The 24,791-nt window shown below is 38.6% G+C and overlaps 2 protein-coding genes across 3 annotated transcripts in view; one reads left to right on the forward strand and one right to left on the reverse strand.

Annotated features, from left to right (window-relative positions):
* MEA1 (male-enhanced antigen 1) overlaps positions 1-1,929 on the reverse strand; it is a 43,564-nt gene extending 41,635 nt beyond the window's left edge. Inside the window, exon 1 of the mRNA XM_077281865.1 lies at positions 1,792-1,929. The gene's annotated coding sequence lies outside the window, so the exon portion shown is untranslated. The remainder of the gene's footprint in view (positions 1-1,791) is intronic.
* A 24-nt stretch (positions 1,930-1,953) lies between these two features.
* Positions 1,954-24,791, forward strand: part of KLHDC3 (kelch domain containing 3) — a 51,094-nt gene continuing 28,256 nt past the window's right edge. The window contains exon 1 of one of the 2 annotated variants that reach the window (XM_077281863.1): positions 1,954-2,084. The gene's annotated coding sequence lies outside the window, so the exon portion shown is untranslated. The remainder of the gene's footprint in view (positions 2,085-24,791) is intronic. The other variant, XM_077281864.1, reaches the window with a different exon arrangement.

The following is a 24,791-nucleotide window of genomic DNA, read 5'->3' on the forward strand; positions in this document are numbered from 1 at the left end:
GGGGGACACAGACACCACCATAGCCGGGGGAGGTCTATAGGGGGCACAGACACTACCATAGCCGGGGAAGGTCTATAGGGGGCACAGACACCACCATAGCCAGGGGAGGTCTATAGGGATAAAGACACCACCATAGCCGGGAGGTCTATAGGGGCACAGACACCACCATAGCCGGGGAGGTCTATAGGGGGCACAGACACCACCATAGCCGGGGGAGGTCTATAGGGATACAGACACCACCATAGCCGGGGAGGTCTATAGGGGGCACAGACACCATCATAGCCGGGGAGGTCTATAGGGGACACATACACCACCATATCCGGGGGAGGTCTATAGGGACACAGACACCACCATACCCGGGGGAGGTCTATAGGGGGCACAGACACCACCATAGCCGGGGAGGTCTATAGGGGCAGACACCACCATAGCCGGGGAGGTCTATAGGGGGCACATACACCACCATAGCCGGGGGAGATCTATAGGGGGCACAGACACCACCATACCCGGGGGAGGTCTATAGGGGGCACATACACCACCATAGCCGGGGAGGTCTATAGGGGGGCACAGACACCACCATAGCCGGGGGAGGTATATAGGGGCACAGACACCACCATAGCCGGGGGAAGTCTATAGGGGGCACAGACACCACCATACCCGGGGGAGGTCTATAGGGGGCACATACACCACCATAGCCGGGGGAGGTCTATAGGGGCACAGACACCACCATAGCCGGGGGAGGTCTATAGGGGCACAGACACCACCATAGCCGGGGGAAGTCTATAGGGGGCACAGACACCACCATACCCGGGGGAGGTCTATAGGGGGCACAGACACCACCATAGCCGGGGAGGTCTATAGGGGCACAGACACCACCATAGCCGGGGAGGTCTATAGGGGCACAGACACCACCATAGCCGGGGAGGTCTATAGGGGGCACAGACACCACCATAGCCGGGGAGGTCTATAGGGGCACAGACACCACCATACCCGGGGGAGGTCTATAGGGGGCACAGACACCACCATAGCCGGGGGAGGTCTATAGGGGGCACAGACACCACCATAGCCGGGGGAGGTCTATAGGGGCACAGACACCACCATAGCCGGGGGAGGTCTATAGGGGCACAGACACCACCATAGCCGGGGAGGTCTATAGGGGGCACATACACCACCATAGCCGGGGGAGGTCTATAGGGATACAGACACCACCATAGGCGGGGAGGTCTATAGGGGACACAGACACCACCATACCCGGGGGAGGTCTATAGGGGGCACAGACACCACCATAGCCAGGGGAGGTCTATAGGGGGCACAGACACCACCATAGCCAGGGGAGGTCTATAGGGGGCACAGACACCACCATAGCCGGGGGAAGTCTATAGGGGCCACAGACACCACCATAGCCGGGGGAGGTCTATAGGGGGCACATACACCACCATAGCCGGGGAGGTCTATAGGGGGCACAGACACCACCATAGCCGGGGGAAGTCTATAGGGGGCACAGACACCACCATAGCCGGGGGAAGTCTATAGGGGGCACATACACCACCATAGCCGGGGAGGTCTATAGGGGGGCACATACACCACCATAGCCGGGGAGGTCTATAGGGGGCACAGACACCACCATAGCCGGGGAGGTCTATAGGGGGGCACAGACACCACCATAGCTGGGGAGGTCTATAGGGGGCACAGACACCACCATAGCCGGGGAGGTCTATAGGGGGGCACAGACACCACCATAGCCGGGGAGGTCTATAGGGGGCAGAGATACAAGTAACACTGAGGTCCGACTACCTGCGTTGTGTGAAAGAACCAGACAGACTCAATAAAAGCAGCTGCTTCATTCACTTCCGGCAGAGAGTGTCAGCACAACACGTTTACTTCCGGCAGAGTGTGTCTGTCCAGCGGGATTACTTCCGGCAGAGAGTGTCTTTCTAGCAGGAGAAGTTCCGGAAGAGTTTGTCTTTTCAGCATGGTCACTTCCGGCAGAGTGTGGCTTTCTATCGGGGTGACTTCCGGCAGAGTGTGGCGGAAGTGGAAGTGAAATAGTCCTGAGCTCAGGCTCGTGCTGTTCCTAGTGAGGTCAGGTGGGTACAGGGAGCCGGCGGGTCAGTGACAGGGAGATGTCTGCAGTCGGGTCGGGCGCTGTGTGTGTGTACATCCAGCAATCAGCTAATGACTCCTTCTAGTTATAAGGAGGGGGCACAGCTGGTGCTCTGGGGGTCTTCTCTCTCTCTGTCCCCCCTCTGGGGTTTGTTGGAGGAGGAGGGGGGCACACCTGATGCTTCGGGGGTTGTCCGTCTACATCCTTTGGGGTTTAATAAACATTTTATTTCTATAGCGCTCACATATTCCACAGCACTGTACATTCGAGTGAACAAGGACAACACGAGTCAGATACAGGCGCAGTAATAATAAGGGTCCGCAAGCTAAAGTCTATGAGGACATGGGGGGGGCACGAGAGATGGATGGTAAAATGTGCTTATATTGTAGAATCCAGCCATGTTATATAGATAATATCTGCACATAACACTACATGATCCGGTCACCACCAGTGTATATACAGTACAGACATAATATACTAGATAATATCTGCACATAACACTACATGATCCGGTCACCACCAGTGTATGTACCGTACAGACATAATATACTAGATAATATCTGCACATAACACTACATGATCCGGTCACCACCAGTGTATATACAGTACAGACATAATATACTAGATAATATCTGCACATAACACTACATGATCCGGTCACCACCAGTGTATATACAGTACAGACATAATATACTAGATAATATCTGCACATAACACTACATGATCCGGTCACCACCAGTGTATATACAGTACAGACATAATATACTAGATAATGTCTGCACATAACACTACATGATCCGGTCACCACCAGTGTATATACAGTACAGACATAATATACTAGATAATATCTGCACATAACACTACATGATCCGGTCACCACCAGTGTATATACAGTACAGACATAATATACTGGATAATATCTGCACATAACACTACATGATCCGGTCACCACCAGTGTATATACAGTACAGACATAATATACTAGATAATATCTGCACATAACACTACATGATCCGGTCACCACCAGTGTATATACAGTACAGACATAATATACTAGATAATATCTGCACATAACACTACATGATCCGGTCACCACCAGTGTATATACAGTACAGACATAATATACTAGATAATATCTGCACATAACACTACATGATCCGGTCACCACCAGTGTATATACAGTACAGACATAATATACTAGATAATATCTGCACATAACACTACATGATCCGGTCACCACCAGTGTATATACAGTACAGACATAATATACTAGATAATATCTGCACATAACACTACATGATCCGGTCACCACCAGTGTATATACAGTACAGACATAATATACTAGATAATATCTGCACATATCACTACATGATCCGGTCACCACCAGTGTATATACAGTACAGACATAATATACTAGATAATATCTGCACATAACACTACATGATCCGCCCACCACCAGTGTATATACAGTACAGACATAATATACTAGATAATATCTGCAGATAACACTACATGATCCGGTCACCACCAGTGTATGTACAGTACAGACATAATATACTAGATAATATCTGCACATAACACTACATGATCCGGTCACCACCAGTGTATATACAGTACAGACATAATATACTAGATAATATCTGCACATAACACTACATGATCCGGTCACCACCAGTGTATATACAGTACAGACATAATATACTAGATAATATCTGCACATAACACTACATGATCCGATCACCACCAGTGTATATACAGTACAGACATAATATACTAGATAATATCTGCACATAACACTACATGATCCGGTCACCACCAGTGTATATACAGTACAGACATAATATACTAGATAATATCTGCACATAACACTACATGATCCGGTCACCACCAGTGTATATACAGTACAGACATAATATACTAGATAATATCTGCACATAACACTACATGATCCGCCCACCACCAGTGTATATACAGTACAGACATAATATACTAGATAATATCTGCACATAACACTGCATGATCCGGTCACCACCAGTGTATATACAGTACAGACATAACATACTAGATAATATCTGCACATAACACTACATGATCCGGTCACCACCAGTGTATATACAGTACAGACATAATATACTAGATAATATCTGCACATAACACTACATGATCCGGTCACCACCAGTGTATATACAGTACAGACATAATATACTAGATAATATCTGCACATAACAGTACATGATCCTGTCACCACCAGTGTATATACAGTACAGACATAATATACTAGATAATATCTGCACATAACAGTACATGATCTGGTCACCACCAGTGTATATACAGTACAGACATAATATACTAGATAATATCTGCACATAACACTACATGATCCGGTCACCACCAATGTAAATACAGTACAGACATAATATACTAGATAATATCTGCACATAACACTACATGATCCGGTCACCACCAGTGTATATACAGTACAGACATAATATACTAGATAATATCTGCACATAACACTACATGATCCGGTCACCACCAGTGTATATACAGTACAGACATAATATACTAGATAATATCTGCACATAACACTACATGATCCGATCACCACCAGTGTATATACAGTACAGACATAATATACTAGATAATATCTGCACATAACACTACATGATCCGGTCACCACCAGTGTATATACAGTACAGACATAATATACTAGATAATATCTGCACATAACACTACATGATCCGGTCACCACCAGTGTATATACAGTACAGACATAATATACTAGATAATATCTGCACATAACACTACGTGATCCGGTCACCACCAGTGTATATACAGTACAGACATAATATACTAGATAATATCTGCACATATCACTACATGATCCGGTCACCACCAGTGTATATACAGTACAGACATAATATACTAGATAATATCTGCACATAACACTACATGATCCGGTCACCACCAGTGTATATACAGTACAGACATAATATACTAGATAATATCTGCACATAACACTACGTGATCCGGTCACCACCAGTGTATATACAGTACAGACATAATATACTAGATAATATCTGCACATATCACTACATGATCCGGTCACCACCAGTGTATATACAGTACAGACATAATATACTAGATAATATCTGCACATAACACTACATGATCCGGTCACCACCAGTGTATATACAGTACAGACATAATATACTAGATAATATCTGCACATAACACTACATGATCCGGTCACCACCAGTGTATATACAGTACAGACATAATATACTAGATAATATCTGCACATAACACTACATGATCCGGTCACCACCAGTGTATATACAGTACAGACATAATATACTAGATAATATCTGCACATAACAGTACATGATCCTGTCACCACCAGTGTATATACAGTACAGACATAATATACTAGATAATATCTGCACATAACAGTACATGATCTGGTCACCACCAGTGTATATACAGTACAGACATAATATCTGCACATAACACTACGTGATCTGGTCACCACCAGTGTATATACAGTACAGACATAATATCTGCACATAACACTACATGATCCGGTCACCACCAGTGTATGTACCGTACAGACATAATATACTAGATAATATCTGCACATAACACTACATGATCCGGTCACCACCAGTGTATATACAGTACAGACATAATATACTAGATAATATCTGCACATAACACTACATGATCCGGTCACCACCAGTGTATATACAGTACAGACATAATATACTAGATAATATCTGCACATAACACTGCATGATCCGATCACCACCAGTGTATATACAGTACAGACATAATATACTAGACAATATCTGCACATATCACTACATGATCCGGTCACCACCAGTGTGTATACAGTACAGACATAATATACTAGATAATATCTGCACATAACACTACATGATCCGGTCACCACCAGTGTATATACAGTACAGACATAATATACTACATAATATCTGCACATAACACTACATGATCCTGTCACCACCAGTGTATATACAGTACAGACATAATATACTAGATAATATCTGCACATAACACTGCATGATCCGATCACCACCAGTGTATATACAGTACAGACATAATATACTAGATAATATCTGCACATAACAGTACATGATCCTGTCACCACCAGTGTATATACAGTACAGACATAATATACTAGATAATATCTGCACATAACACTACATGATCCGACCACCACCAGTGTATATACAGTACAGACATAATATACTAGATAATATCTGCACATAACACTACATGATCCGGTCACCACCAGTGTATATACAGTACAGACATAATATACTAGATAATATCTGCACATAACACTACATGATCCGGTCACCACCAGTGTATATACAGTACAGACATAATATACTAGATAATATCTGCACATTACAGTACATGATCCGGTCACCACCAGTGTATATACAGTACAGACATAATATACTAGATAATATCTGCACATAACACTACGTGATCCGATCACCACCAGTGTATATACAGTACAGACATAATATACTAGATAATATCTGCACATAACACTACGTGATCCGATCACCACCAGTGTATATACAGTACAGACATAATATACTAGATAATATCTGCACATAACACTACGTGATCCGATCACCACCAGTGTATATACAGTACAGACATAATATACTAGATAATATCTGCACATAACACTACATGATCCGGTCACCACCAGTGTATGTACAGTACAGACATAATATACTAGATAATATCTGCACATAACACTACATGATCCGGTCACCACCAGTGTATATACAGTACAGACATAATATACTACATAATATCTGCACATAACACTGCATGATCCGGTCACCACCAGTGTATATACAGTACAGACATAATATACTAGATAATATCTGCAGATAACACTACGTGATCCTGTCACCACCAGTGTATATACAGAACAGACATAATATACTAGATAATATCTGCACATAACACTACATGATCCGGACACCACCAGTGTATATACAGTACAGACATAATATACTAGATAATATCTGCACATAACACTACATGATCCGGTCACCACCAGTGTATATACAGTACAGACATAATATACTACATAATATCTGCACATAACACTACATGATCCGGACACCACCAGTGTATATACAGTACAGACATAATATACTAGATAATATCTGCACATAACACTACATGATCCGGTCACCACCAGTGTATATACAGTACAGACATAATATACTAGATAATATCTGCACATAACACTACATGATCCGGTCACCACCAGTGTATATACAGTACAGACATAATATACTAGATAATATCTGCACATAACACTACATGATCCGGTCACCACCAGTGTATATACAGTACAGACATAATATACTAGATAATATCTGCACATAACACTACATGATCCGGTCACCACCAGTGTATATACAGTACAGACATAATATACTAGATAATATCTGCACATAACACTACATGATCCGATCACCACCAGTGTATATACAGTACAGACATAATATACTAGATAATATCTGCACATAACACTACATGATCCGGTCACCACCAGTGTATATACAGTACAGACATAATATACTAGATAATATCTGCACATAACACTACATGATCCGGTCACCACCAGTGTATATACAGTACAGACATAATATACTAGATAATATCTGCACATAACACTACGTGATCCGGTCACCACCAGTGTATATACAGTACAGACATAATATACTAGATAATATCTGCACATATCACTACATGATCCGGTCACCACCAGTGTATATACAGTACAGACATAATATACTAGATAATATCTGCACATAACACTACATGATCCGGTCACCACCAGTGTATATACAGTACAGACATAATATACTAGATAATATCTGCACATAACACTACGTGATCCGGTCACCACCAGTGTATATACAGTACAGACATAATATACTAGATAATATCTGCACATATCACTACATGATCCGGTCACCACCAGTGTATATACAGTACAGACATAATATACTAGATAATATCTGCACATAACACTACATGATCCGGTCACCACCAGTGTATATACAGTACAGACATAATATACTAGATAATATCTGCACATAACACTACATGATCCGGTCACCACCAGTGTATATACAGTACAGACATAATATACTAGATAATATCTGCACATAACACTACATGATCCGGTCACCACCAGTGTATATACAGTACAGACATAATATACTAGATAATATCTGCACATAACACTACATGATCCGGTCACCACCAGTGTATATACAGTACAGACATAATATACTAGATAATATCTGCACATAACAGTACATGATCCTGTCACCACCAGTGTATATACAGTACAGACATAATATACTAGATAATATCTGCACATAACAGTACATGATCTGGTCACCACCAGTGTATATACAGTACAGACATAATATCTGCACATAACACTACGTGATCTGGTCACCACCAGTGTATATACAGTACAGACATAATATCTGCACATAACACTACATGATCCGGTCACCACCAGTGTATGTACCGTACAGACATAATATACTAGATAATATCTGCACATAACACTACATGATCCGGTCACCACCAGTGTATATACAGTACAGACATAATATACTAGATAATATCTGCACATAACACTACATGATCCGGTCACCACCAGTGTATATACAGTACAGACATAATATACTAGATAATATCTGCACATAACACTGCATGATCCGATCACCACCAGTGTATATACAGTACAGACATAATATACTAGACAATATCTGCACATATCACTACATGATCCGGTCACCACCAGTGTGTATACAGTACAGACATAATATACTAGATAATATCTGCACATAACACTACATGATCCGGTCACCACCAGTGTATATACAGTACAGACATAATATACTACATAATATCTGCACATAACACTACATGATCCTGTCACCACCAGTGTATATACAGTACAGACATAATATACTAGATAATATCTGCACATAACACTGCATGATCCGATCACCACCAGTGTATATACAGTACAGACATAATATACTAGATAATATCTGCACATAACAGTACATGATCCTGTCACCACCAGTGTATATACAGTACAGACATAATATACTAGATAATATCTGCACATAACACTACATGATCCGACCACCACCAGTGTATATACAGTACAGACATAATATACTAGATAATATCTGCACATAACACTACATGATCCGGTCACCACCAGTGTATATACAGTACAGACATAATATACTAGATAATATCTGCACATAACACTACATGATCCGGTCACCACCAGTGTATATACAGTACAGACATAATATACTAGATAATATCTGCACATTACAGTACATGATCCGGTCACCACCAGTGTATATACAGTACAGACATAATATACTAGATAATATCTGCACATAACACTACGTGATCCGATCACCACCAGTGTATATACAGTACAGACATAATATACTAGATAATATCTGCACATAACACTACGTGATCCGATCACCACCAGTGTATATACAGTACAGACATAATATACTAGATAATATCTGCACATAACACTACGTGATCCGATCACCACCAGTGTATATACAGTACAGACATAATATACTAGATAATATCTGCACATAACACTACATGATCCGGTCACCACCAGTGTATGTACAGTACAGACATAATATACTAGATAATATCTGCACATAACACTACATGATCCGGTCACCACCAGTGTATATACAGTACAGACATAATATACTACATAATATCTGCACATAACACTGCATGATCCGGTCACCACCAGTGTATATACAGTACAGACATAATATACTAGATAATATCTGCAGATAACACTACGTGATCCTGTCACCACCAGTGTATATACAGAACAGACATAATATACTAGATAATATCTGCACATAACACTACATGATCCGGACACCACCAGTGTATATACAGTACAGACATAATATACTAGATAATATCTGCACATAACACTACATGATCCGGTCACCACCAGTGTATATACAGTACAGACATAATATACTACATAATATCTGCACATAACACTACATGATCCGGACACCACCAGTGTATATACAGTACAGACATAATATACTAGATAATATCTGCACATAACACTACATGATCCGGTCACCACCAGTGTATATACAGTACAGACATAATATACTAGATAATATCTGCACATAACACTACATGATCCGGTCACCACCAGTGTATATACAGTACAGACATAATATACTAGATAATATCTGCACATAACACTACATGATCCGGTCACCACCAGTGTATATACAGTACAGACATAATATACTAGATAATATCTGCACATAACACTACATGATCCGGTCACCACCAGTGTATGTACAGTACAGACATAATATACTAGATAATATCTGCACATAACACTACATGATCCGGTCACCACCAGTGTATATACAGTACAGACATAATATACTAGATAATATCTGCACATAACACTACATGATCCACCCACCACCAGTGTATATACAGTACAGACATAATATACTAGATAATATCTGCACATAACACTACATGATCCGGTCACCACCAGTGTATATACAGTACAGACATAATATACTAGATAATATCTGCACATAACACTGCATGATCCGGTCACCACCAGTGTATATACAGTACAGACATAATATACTAGATAATATCTGCACATAACACTACATGATCCGGTCACCACCAGTGTATGTACCGTACAGACATAATATACTAGATAATATCTGCACATAACACTACATGATCCGGTCACCACCAGAGTATGTACAGTACAGACATAATATACTAGATAATATCTGCACATAGCACTGCATGATCCGGTCACCACCAGTGTATATACAGTACAGACGTAATATACTAGATAATATCTGCACATAACACTACATGATCCGGTCACCACCAGTGTATATACAGTACAGACGTAATATACTAGATAATATCTGCACATAACACTACATGATCCGGTCACCACCAGTGTATATACAGTACAGACATAATATACTAGATAATATCTGCACATAACACTACATGATCCGGTCACCACCAGTGTGTATACAGTACAGACATAATATACTAGATAATATCTGCACATAACACTACATGATCCTGTCACCACCAGTGTATATACAGTACAGACATAATATACTAGATAATATCTGCACATAACACTACATGATCCGGTCACCACCAGTGTATATACAGTACAGACATAATATACTAGACAATATCTGCACATAACATTACATGATCCGGTCACCCTCACCACCAGTGTATATACAGTACAGACATAATATACTAGATAATATCTGCACATAACACTACATGATCCGGTCACCACCAGTGTATGTACAGTACAGACATAATATACTAGACAATATCTGCACATAACACTACATGATCCGGTCACCACCAGTGTATATACAGTACAGACATAATATACTAGATAATATCTGCACATAACACTACATGATCCGGTCACCACCAGTGTATATACAGTACAGACATAATATACTAGATAATATCTGCACATAACACTACGTGATCCTGTCACCACCAGTGTATATACAGTACAGACATAATATACTAGACAATATCTGCACATAACATTACATGATCCGGTCACCCTCACCACCAGTGTATATACAGTACAGACATAATATACTAGATAATATCTGCACATAACACTACATGATCCGCCCACCACCAGTGTATATACAGTACAGACATAATATACTAGATAATATCTGCACATAACACTACATGATCCGGTCACCACCAGTGTATGTACAGTACAGACATAATATACTAGACAATATCTGCACATAACACTACATGATCCGGTCACCACCAGTGTATATACAGTACAGACATAATATACTAGATAATATCTGCACATAACACTACATGATCCGGTCACCACCAGTGTATATACAGTACAGACATAATATACTAGATAATATCTGCACATAACACTACGTGATCCGGTCACCACCAGTGTATATACAGTACAGACATAATATACTACATAATATCTGCACATAACACTGCATGATCCGGTCACCACCAGTGTATATACAGTACAGACATAATATACTAGATAATATCTGCAGATAACACTACGTGATCCGGTCACCACCAGTGTATATACAGTACAGACATAATATACTAGATAATATCTGCACATAACACTACATGATCCGGTCACCACCAGTGTATATACAGTACAGACATAATATACTAGATAATATCTGCACATAACACTACGTGATCCGATCACCACCAGTGTATATACAGTACAGACATAATATACTAGATAATATCTGCACATAACACTACATGATCCGGTCACCACCAGTGTATATACAGTACAGACATAATATACTAGATAATATCTGCACATAACACTACGTGATCCGATCACCACCAGTGTATATACAGTACAGACATAATATACTAGATAATATCTGCACATAACACTACGTGATCCGATCACCACCAGTGTATATACAGTACAGACATAATATACTAGATAATATCTGCACATAACACTACGTGATCCGATCACCACCAGTGTATATACAGTACAGACATAATATACTAGATAATATCTGCACATAACACTACATGATCCGGTCACCACCAGTGTATATACAGTACAGACATAATATACTAGATAATATCTGCACATAACACTACATGATCCGGTCACCACCAGTGTATTTACAGTACAGACATAATATACTAGATAATATCTGCACATAACACTGCATGATCCTGTCACCACCAGTGTATATACAGTACAGACATAATATACTAGATAATATCTGCACATAACACTACATGATCCGGTCACCACCAGTGTATATACAGTACAGACATAATATACTAGATAATATCTGCACATAACACTACATGATCCGGTCACCACCAGTGTGTATACAGTACAGACATAATATACTAGATAATATCTGCACATAACACTACATGATCCGGTCACCACCAGTGTATATACAGTACAGACATAATATACTAGAGAATATCTGCACATAACACTACATGATCCGATCACCACCAGTGTATATACAGTACAGACATAATATACTAGATAATATCTGCACATAACACTACATGATCCGGTCACCACCAGTGTATATACAGTACAGACATAATATACTAGATAATATCTGCACATAACACTACATGATCCGGTCACCACCAGTGTATATACAGTACAGACATAATATACTAGATAATATCTGCACATAACACTACATGATCCGGTCACCACCAGTGTATATACAGTACAGACATAATATACTAGATAATGTCTGCACATAACACTACATGATCCGGTCACCACCAGTGTGTATACAGTACAGACATAATATACTTTATAATATCTGCACATAACACTACATGATCCGGTCACCACCAGTGTATATACAGTACAGACATAATATACTAGATAATATCTGCACATAACACTACATGATCCGGTCACCACCAGTGTATATACAGTACAGACATAATATACTAGATAATATCTGCACATAACACTACATGATCCGGTCACCACCAGTGTATATACAGTACAGACATAATATACTAGATAATATCTGCACATAACACTACATGATCCGGTCACCACCAGTGTATATACAGTACAGACATAATATACTAGATAATATCTGCACATAACACTACATGATCCGGTCACCACCAGTGTATATACAGTACAGACATAATATACTAGATAATATCTGCACATAACACTACATGATCCGGTCACCACCAGTGTATATACAGTACAGACATAATACACTAGATAATATCTGCACATAACACTACATGATCCACCCACCACCAGTGTATATACAGTACAGACATAATATACTAGATAATATCTGCACATAACACTACATGATCCACCCACCACCAGTGTATATACAGTACAGACATAATATACTAGATAATATCTGCACATAACACTACATGATCCGATCACCACCAGTGTATATACAGTACAGACATAATATACTGGATAATATCTGCACATAACACTACATGATCCTGTCACCACCAGTGTGTATACAGTACAGACATAATATACTAGATAATATCTGCACATAACACTACATGATCCGGTCACCACCAGTGTATATACAGTACAGACATAATATACTAGATAATATCTGCACATAACACTACATGATCCTGTCACCACCAGTGTATATACAGTACAGACATAATATACTAGATAATATCTGCACATAACACTACATGATCCTGTCACCACCAGTGTATATACAGTACAGACATAATATACTAGATAATATCTGCACATAACACTACGTGATCCGGTCACCACCAGTGTATGTACAGTACAGACATAATATACTAGATAATATCTGCACATAACACTACATGATCCGGTCACCACCAGTGTATATACAGTACAGACATAATATACTAGATAATATCTGCACATAACACTACGTGATCCGATCACCACCAGTGTATATACAGTACAGACATAATATACTAGATAATATCTGCACATAACACTACATGATCCGGTCACCACCAGTGTATATACAGTACAGACATAATATACTAGATAATGTCTGCACATAACACTACATGATCCGGTCACCACCAGTGTATATACAGACATAATATACTAGATAATATCTGCACATAACACTGCATGATCCGGTCACCACCAGTGTATATACAGTACAGACATAATATACTAGATAATATCTGCACATAACACTACATGATCCGATCACCACCAGTGTATATACAGTACAGACATAATATACTAGATAATATCTGCACATAACACTACATGATCCTGTCACCACCAGTGTATATACAGTACAGACATAATATACTAGATAATATCTGCACATAACACTACGTGATCCGATCACCACCAGTGTATATACAGTACAGACATAATATACTAGATAATATCTGCAGATAACACTACGTGATCCTGTCACCACCAGTGTATATACAGTACAGACATAATATACTAGATAATATCTGCACATAACACTACATGATCCGGTCACCACCAGTGTATGTACAGTACAGACATAATATACTAGATAATATCTGCACATAACACTACGTGATCCGATCACCACCAGTGTATATACAGTACAGACATAATATACTAGATAATATCTGCACATAACACTGCATGATCCGGTCACCACCAGTGTATATACAGTACAGACATAATATACTAGATAATATCTGCACATAACACTACATGATCCGGTCACCACCAGTGTATATACAGTACAGACATAATATACTAGATAATATCTGCACATAACACTACGTGATCCGATCACCACCAGTGTATATACAGTACAGACATAATATACTAGATAATATCTGCACATAACACTACATGATCCGGTCACCACCAGTGTATATACTGTACAGACATAATATACTAGATAATATCTGCACATAGCACTGCATGATCCGGTCACCACCAGTGTATATACAGTACAGACATAATATACTAGATAATATCTGCACATAACACTACATGATCCGGTCACCACCAATGTATATACAGTACAGACATAATATACTAGATAATATCTGCACATAACACTACATGATCCGGTCACCACCAGTATATATACAGTACAGACATAATATACTAGATAATATCTGCACATAACATTACATGATCCGGTCACCACCAGTGTATATACAGTACAGACATAATATACTAGATAATATCTGCACATAACAGTACATGATCCGGTCACCACCAGTGTATATACAGTACAGACATAATATACTAGACAATATCTGCACATATCACTACATGATCCGGTCACCACCAGTGTGTATACAGTACAGACATAATATACTAGATAATATCTGCACATAACACTACATGATCCGGTCACCACCAGTGTATATACAGTACAGACATAATATACTAGATAATATCTGCACATAACACTACATGATCCACCCACCACCAGTGTATATACAGTACAGACATAATATACTAGATAATATCTGCACATAACACTACATGATCCGGTCACCACCAGTGTATATACAGTACAGACATAATATACTAGATAATATCTGCACATAACACTACATGATCCGGTCACCACCAGTGTATATACAGTACAGACATAATACACTAGATAATATCTGCACATAACACTGCATGATCCGGTCACCACCAGTGTATATACAGTACAGACATAATATACTAGATAATATCTGCACATAACACTACATGATCCGGTCACCACCAGTGTATATACAGTACAGACATAATATACTAGATAATATCTGCACATAACACTACATGATCCGGTCACCACCAGTGTATATACAGTACAGACATAATATACTAGATAATATCTGCACATAACACTACATGATCCACCCACCACCAGTGTATATACAGTACAGACATAATATACTAGATAATATCTGCACATAACACTACATGATCCACCCACCACCAGTGTATATACAGTACAGACATAATATACTAGATAATATCTGCACATAACACTACATGATCCGATCACCACCAGTGTATATACAGTACAGACATAATATACTGGATAATATCTGCACATAACACTACATGATCCTGTCACCACCAGTGTGTATACAGTACAGACATAATATACTAGATAATATCTGCACATAACACTACATGATCCGGTCACCACCAGTGTATATACAGTACAGACATAATATACTAGATAATATCTGCACATAACACTACATGATCCTGTCACCACCAGTGTATATACAGTACAGACATAATATACTAGATAATATCTGCACATAACACTACATGATCCTGTCACCACCAGTGTATATACAGTACAGACATAATATACTAGATAATATCTGCACATAACACTACATGATCCGGTCACCACCAGTGTATATACAGTACAGACATAATATACTAGATAATATCTGCACATAACACTACATGATCCGGTCACCACCAGTGTATATACAGTACAGACATAATATACTAGATAATATCTGCACATAACATGATCCGGTCACCACCAGTGTATATACAGTACAGACATAATATACTAGATAATATCTGCACATAACACTACATGATCCGGTCACCACCAGTGTATATACAGTACAGACATAATATACTAGATAATATCTGCACATAACACTACATGATCCGGTCACCACCAGTGTATATACAGTACAGACATAATATACTAGATAATATCTGCACATAACACTACATGATCCGGTCACCACCAGTGTATATACAGTACAGACATAATATACTAGATAATATCTGCACATAACACTACATGATCCACCCACCACCAGTGTATATACAGTACAGACATAATATACTAGATAATATCTGCACATAACACTACATGATCCGGTCACCACCAGTGTATATACAGTACAGACATAATATACTAGATAATATCTGCACATAACACTACATGATCCTGTCACCACCAGTGTATATACAGTACAGACATAATATACTAGATAATATCTGCACATAACACTACGTGATCCGATCACCACCAGTGTATATACAGTACAGACATAATATACTAGATAATATCTGCAGATAACACTACGTGATCCTGTCACCACCAGTGTATATACAGTACAGACATAATATACTAGATAATATCTGCACATAACAGTACATGATCCTGTCACCACCAGTGTGTATACAGTACAGACATAATATACTAGATAATATCTGCACATAACACTACATGATCCTGTCACCACCAGTGTATATACAGTACAGACATAATATACTAGATAATATCTGCACATAACACTACATGATCCGGTCACCACCAGTGTATATACAGTACAGACATAATATACTAGATAATATCTGCACATAACACTACATGATCCGGTCACCACCAGTGTATATACAGTACAGACATAATATACTAGATAATATCTGCACATAACACTACATGATCCGGTCACCACCAGTGTATATACAGTACAGACATAATATACTAGATAATATCTGCAAATAACACTACATGATCCGGTCACCACCAGTGTATATACAGTACAGACATAATATACTAGATAATATCTGCACATAACACTACATGATCCGGTCACCACCAGTGTATATACAGTACAGACATAATATACTAGATAATATCTGCACATAACACTACGTGATCCGATCACCACCAGTGTATATACAGTACAGACATAATATACTAGATAATATCTGCACATAACACTGCATGATCCGGTCACCACCAGTGTATATACAGTACAGACATAATATACTAGATAATATCTGCACATAACACTACATGATCCGGTCACCACCAGTGTATATACAGTACAGACATAATATACTAGATAATATCTGCACATAACACTACGTGATCCGATCACCACCAGTGTATATACAGTACAGACATAATATACTAGATAATATCTGCACATAACACTACATGATCCGGTCACCACCAGTGTATATACAGTACAGACGTAATATACTAGATAATATCTGCACATAACACTACATGATCCGGTCACCACCAGTGTATATACAGTACAGACATAATATACTAGATAATATCTGCACATAACACTACGTGATCCGGTCACCACCAGTGTTTATACAGTACAGACATAATATACTAGATAATATCTGCACATAACACTACATGATCCGGTCACCACCAGTGTATATACTGTACAGACATAATATACTAGATAATATCTGCACATAGCACTGCATGATCCGGTCACCACCAGTGTATATACAGTACAGACATAATATACTAGATAATATCTGCACATAACACTACATGATCCGGTCACCACCAATGTATATACAGTACAGACATAATATACTAGATAATATCTGCACATAACACTACATGATCCGGTCACCACCAGTGTATATACAGTACAGACATAATATACTAGATAATATCTGCACATAACAGTACATGATCCGGTCACCACCAGTGTATATACAGTACAGACATAATATACTAGACAATATCTGCACATATCACTACATGATCCGGTCACCACCAGTGTGTATACAGTACAGACATAATATACTAGATAATATCTGCACATAACACTACATGATCCGGTCACCACCAGTGTATATACAGTACAGACATAATATACTAGATAATATCTGCACATAACACTACATGATCCTGTCACCACCAGTGTATATACAGTACAGACATAATATACTACATAATATCTGCACATAACACTACGTGATCCGGTCACCACCAGTGTATATACAGTACAGACATAATATACTAGATAATATCTGCACATAACACTGCGTGATCCGGTCACCACCAGTGTATATACAGTACAGACATAATATACTAGATAATATCTGCACATAACACTACATGATCCGGTCACCACCAGTGTATATACAGTACAGACATAATATACTAGATAATATCTGCACATAACACTACATGATCCGGTCACCACCAGTGTATATACAGTACAGACATAATATACTAGATAATATCTGCACATAACACTACGTGATCCGATCACCACCAGTGTATATACAGTACAGACATAATATACTAGATAATATCTGCACATAACACTACATGATCCGGTCACCACCAGTGTATATACAGTACAGACATAATATACTAGATAATATCTGCACATAACACTACATGATCCACCCACCACCAGTGTATATACAGTACAGACATAATATACTAGACAATATCTGCACATATCACTACATGATCTGGTCACCACCAGTGTGTATACAGTACAGACATAATATACTAGATAATATCTGCACATAACACTACATGATCCGGTCACCACCAGTGTATATACAGTACAGACATAATATACTAGATAATATCTGCACATAACAGTACATGATCCGGTCACCACCAGTGTATATACAGTACAGACATAATATACTAGATAATATCTGCACATAACACTACGTGATCCGGTCACCACCAGTGTATATACAGTACAGACATAATATACTAGATAATATCTGCACATAACACTACATGATCCGGTCACCACCAGTGTATATACAGTACAGACATAATATACTAGATAATATCTGCACATAACACTACGTGATCCGGTCACCACCAGTGTATATACAGTACAGACATAATATACTAGATAATATCTGCACATAACACTACATGATCCGGTCACCACCAGTGTATATACAGTACAGACATAATATACTAGATAATATCTGCACATAACACTACATGATCCGGTCACCACCAGTGTATATACAGTACAGACATAATATACTAGATAATATCTGCACATAACACTACATGATCCGGTCACCACCAGTGTATATACAGTACAGACATAATATACTAGATAATATCTGCACATATCACTACATGATCCGCCCACCACCAGTGTATATACAGTACAGACATAATATACTAGATAATATCTGCACATAACACTACATGATCCTGTCACCACCAGTGTATATACAGTACAGACATAATATACTAGATAATATCTGCACATAACAGTACATGATCCGGTCACCACCAGTGTATATACTGTACAGACATAATATACTAGATAATATCTGCACATAACACTACATGATCCGGTCACCACCAGTGTATATACAGTACAGACATAATATACTAGATAATATCTGCAGATAACACTACATGATCCGGTCACCACCAGTGTATATACAGTACAGACATAATATACTAGATAATATCTGCACATAACACTACATGATCCGGTCACCACCAGTGTATATACAGTACAGACATAATATACTAGATAATATCTGCACATAACACTACATGATCCGGTCACCACCAGTGTATATACAGTACAGACATAATATACTAGATAATATCTGCACATAACACTACATGATCCGGACACCACCAGTGTATATACAGTACAGACATAATATACTACATAATATCTGCACATAACAGTACATGATCCGGTCACCACCAGTGTATATACAGTACAGACATAATATACTAGATAATATCTGCACATAACACTACGTAATCCGGTCACCACCAGTGTATATACAGTACAGACATAATATACTAGATAATATCTGCACATAACACTACATGATCCGGTCACCACCAGTGTATATACAGTACAGACATAATATACTACATAATATCTGCACATAACACTACATGATCCGGTCACCACCAGTGTATATACAGTACAGACATAATATACTAGATAATATCTGCACATAACACTACATGATCCGGTCACCACCAGTGTATATACAGTACAGACATAATATACTAGATAATATCTACACATAACACTACATGATCCGGTCACCACCAGTGTATATACAGTACAGACATAATATACTACATAATATCTGCACATAACACTACATGATCCTGTCACCACCAGTGTGTATACAGTACAGACGTAATATACTAGACAATATCTGCACATAACACTACATGATCCGGTCACCACCAGTGTGTATACAGTACAGACATAATATACTAGATAATATCTGCACATAACACTACATGATCCGGTCACCACCAGTGTGTATACAGTACAGACATAATATACTAGATAATATCTGCACATAACACTACATGATCCGGTCACCACCAGTGTATATACAGTACAGACATAATATACTAGATAATATCTGCACATAACACTACATGATCCGGTCACCACCAGTGTATATACAGTACAGACATAATATACTACATAATATCTGCACATAATACTACATGATCCGGTCACCACCAGTGTATATACAGTACAGACATAATATACTACATAATATCTGCACATAATACTACATGATCCGGTCACCACCAGTGTATATACAGTACAGACATAATATACTAGATAATATCTGCACATAACACTACATGATCCGGTCACCACCAGTGTATATACAGTACAGACATAATATACTAGATAATATCTACACATAACACTACATGATCCGGTCACCACCAGTGTATATACAGTACAGACATAATATACTACATAATATCTGCACATAACACTACATGATCCTGTCACCACCAGTGTGTATACAGTACAGACGTAATATACTAGACAATATCTGCACATAACACTACATGATCCGGTCACCACCAGTGTGTATACAGTACAGACATAATATACTAGATAATATCTGCACATAACACTACATGATCCGGTCACCACCAGTGTGTATACAGTACAGACATAATATACTAGATAATATCTGCACATAACACTACATGATCCGGTCACCACCAGTGTATATACAGTACAGACATAATATACTAGATAATATCTGCACATAACACTACATGATCCGGTCACCACCAGTGTATATACAGTACAGACATAATATACTAGATAATATCTGCACATAACACTACGTGATCCTGTCACCACCAGTGTATGTACAGTACAGACATAATATACTAGATAATATCTGCACATAACACTACATGATCCGACCACCACCAGTGTATATACAGTACAGACATAATATACTAGATAATATCTGCACATAACACTACATGATCCGACCACCACCAGTGTATATACAGTACAGACATAATATACTAGATAATATCTGCACATAACACTACATGATCCTGTCACCACCAGTGTATATACAGTACAGACATAATATACTAGATAATATCTGCACATAACACTACATGATCCGGTCACCACCAGTGTATATACAGTACAGACATAATATACTAGATAATATCTGCACATAACACTACATGATCCGGTCACCACCAGTGTATATACAGTACAGACATAATATACTAGATAATATCTGCACATAACACTACATGATCCGGTCACCACCAGTGTATATACAGTACAGACATAATATACTAGATAATATCTGCACATAACACTGCATGATCCGGTCACCACCAGTGTATATACAGTACAGACATAATATACTAGATAATATCTGCACATAACACTACATGATCCGGTCACCACCAGTGTATATACAGTACAGACATAATATACTAGATAATATCTGCACATAACACTACATGATCCGGTCACCACCAGTGTATATACAGTACAGACATAATATACTAGATAATATCTGCACATAACACTACATGATCCGGTCACCACCAGTGTATATACAGTACAGACATAATATACTAGATAATATCTGCACATAACACTACATGATCCGGTCACCACCAGTGTATATACAGTACAGACATAATATACTAGATAATATCTGCACATAACACTGCATGATCCGGTCACCACCAGTGTATATACAGTACAGACATAATATACTAGATAATATCTGCACATAACACTACATGATCCTGTCACCACCAGTGTATATACAGTACAGACATAATATACTAGATAATATCTGCACATAACACTACATGATCCGGTCACCACCAGTGTATATACAGTACAGACATAATATACTAGATAATATCTGCACATAACACTACATGATCCGGTCACCACCAGTGTATATACAGTACAGACATAATATACTAGATAATATCTGCACATAACACTACATGATCCGGTCACCACCAGTGTATATACAGTACAGACATAATATACTAGATAATATCTGCACATAACACTACATGATCCGATCACCACCAGTGTATATACAGTACAGACATAATATACTAGATAATATCTGCACATAACACTACATGATCCGGTCACCACCAGTGTATATACAGTACAGACATAATATACTAGATAATATCTGCACATAACACTACATGATCCGGTCACCACCAGTGTATATACAGTACAGACATAATATACTAGATAATATCTGCACATAACACTACATGATCCGGACACCACCAGTGTATATACAGTACAGACATAATATACTAGATAATATCTGCACATAACACTACATGATCCGGTCACCACCAGTGTGTATACAGTACAGACATAATATACTAGATAATATCTGCACATAACACTACATGATCCGGTCACCACCAGTGTATACAGTACAGAAATAATATACTAGATAATATCTGCACATAACACTACATGATCCTGTCACCACCAGTGTATATACAGTACAGACATAACATACTAGACAATATCTGCACATATCACTACATGATCCTGTCACCACCAGTGTATATACAGTACAGACATAATATACTAGATAATATCTGCACATAACACTACATGATCCGGTCACCACCAGTGTATATACAGTACAGACATAATATACTAGATAATATCTGCACATAACACTACATGATCCGGTCACCACCAGTGTATATACAGTACAGACATAATATACTAGATAATATCTGCACATAACACTACATGATCCGGTCACCACCAGTGTATGTACAGTACAGACATAATATACTAGACAATATCTGCACATATCACTACATGATCCTGTCACCACCAGTGTATATACAGTACAGACATAATATACTAGACAATATCT

The sequence above is a fragment of the Ranitomeya variabilis genome, chromosome 2 (genome assembly GCF_051348905.1).
Source record: "Ranitomeya variabilis isolate aRanVar5 chromosome 2, aRanVar5.hap1, whole genome shotgun sequence".
NCBI lineage: Eukaryota > Metazoa > Chordata > Amphibia > Anura > Dendrobatidae > Ranitomeya > Ranitomeya variabilis.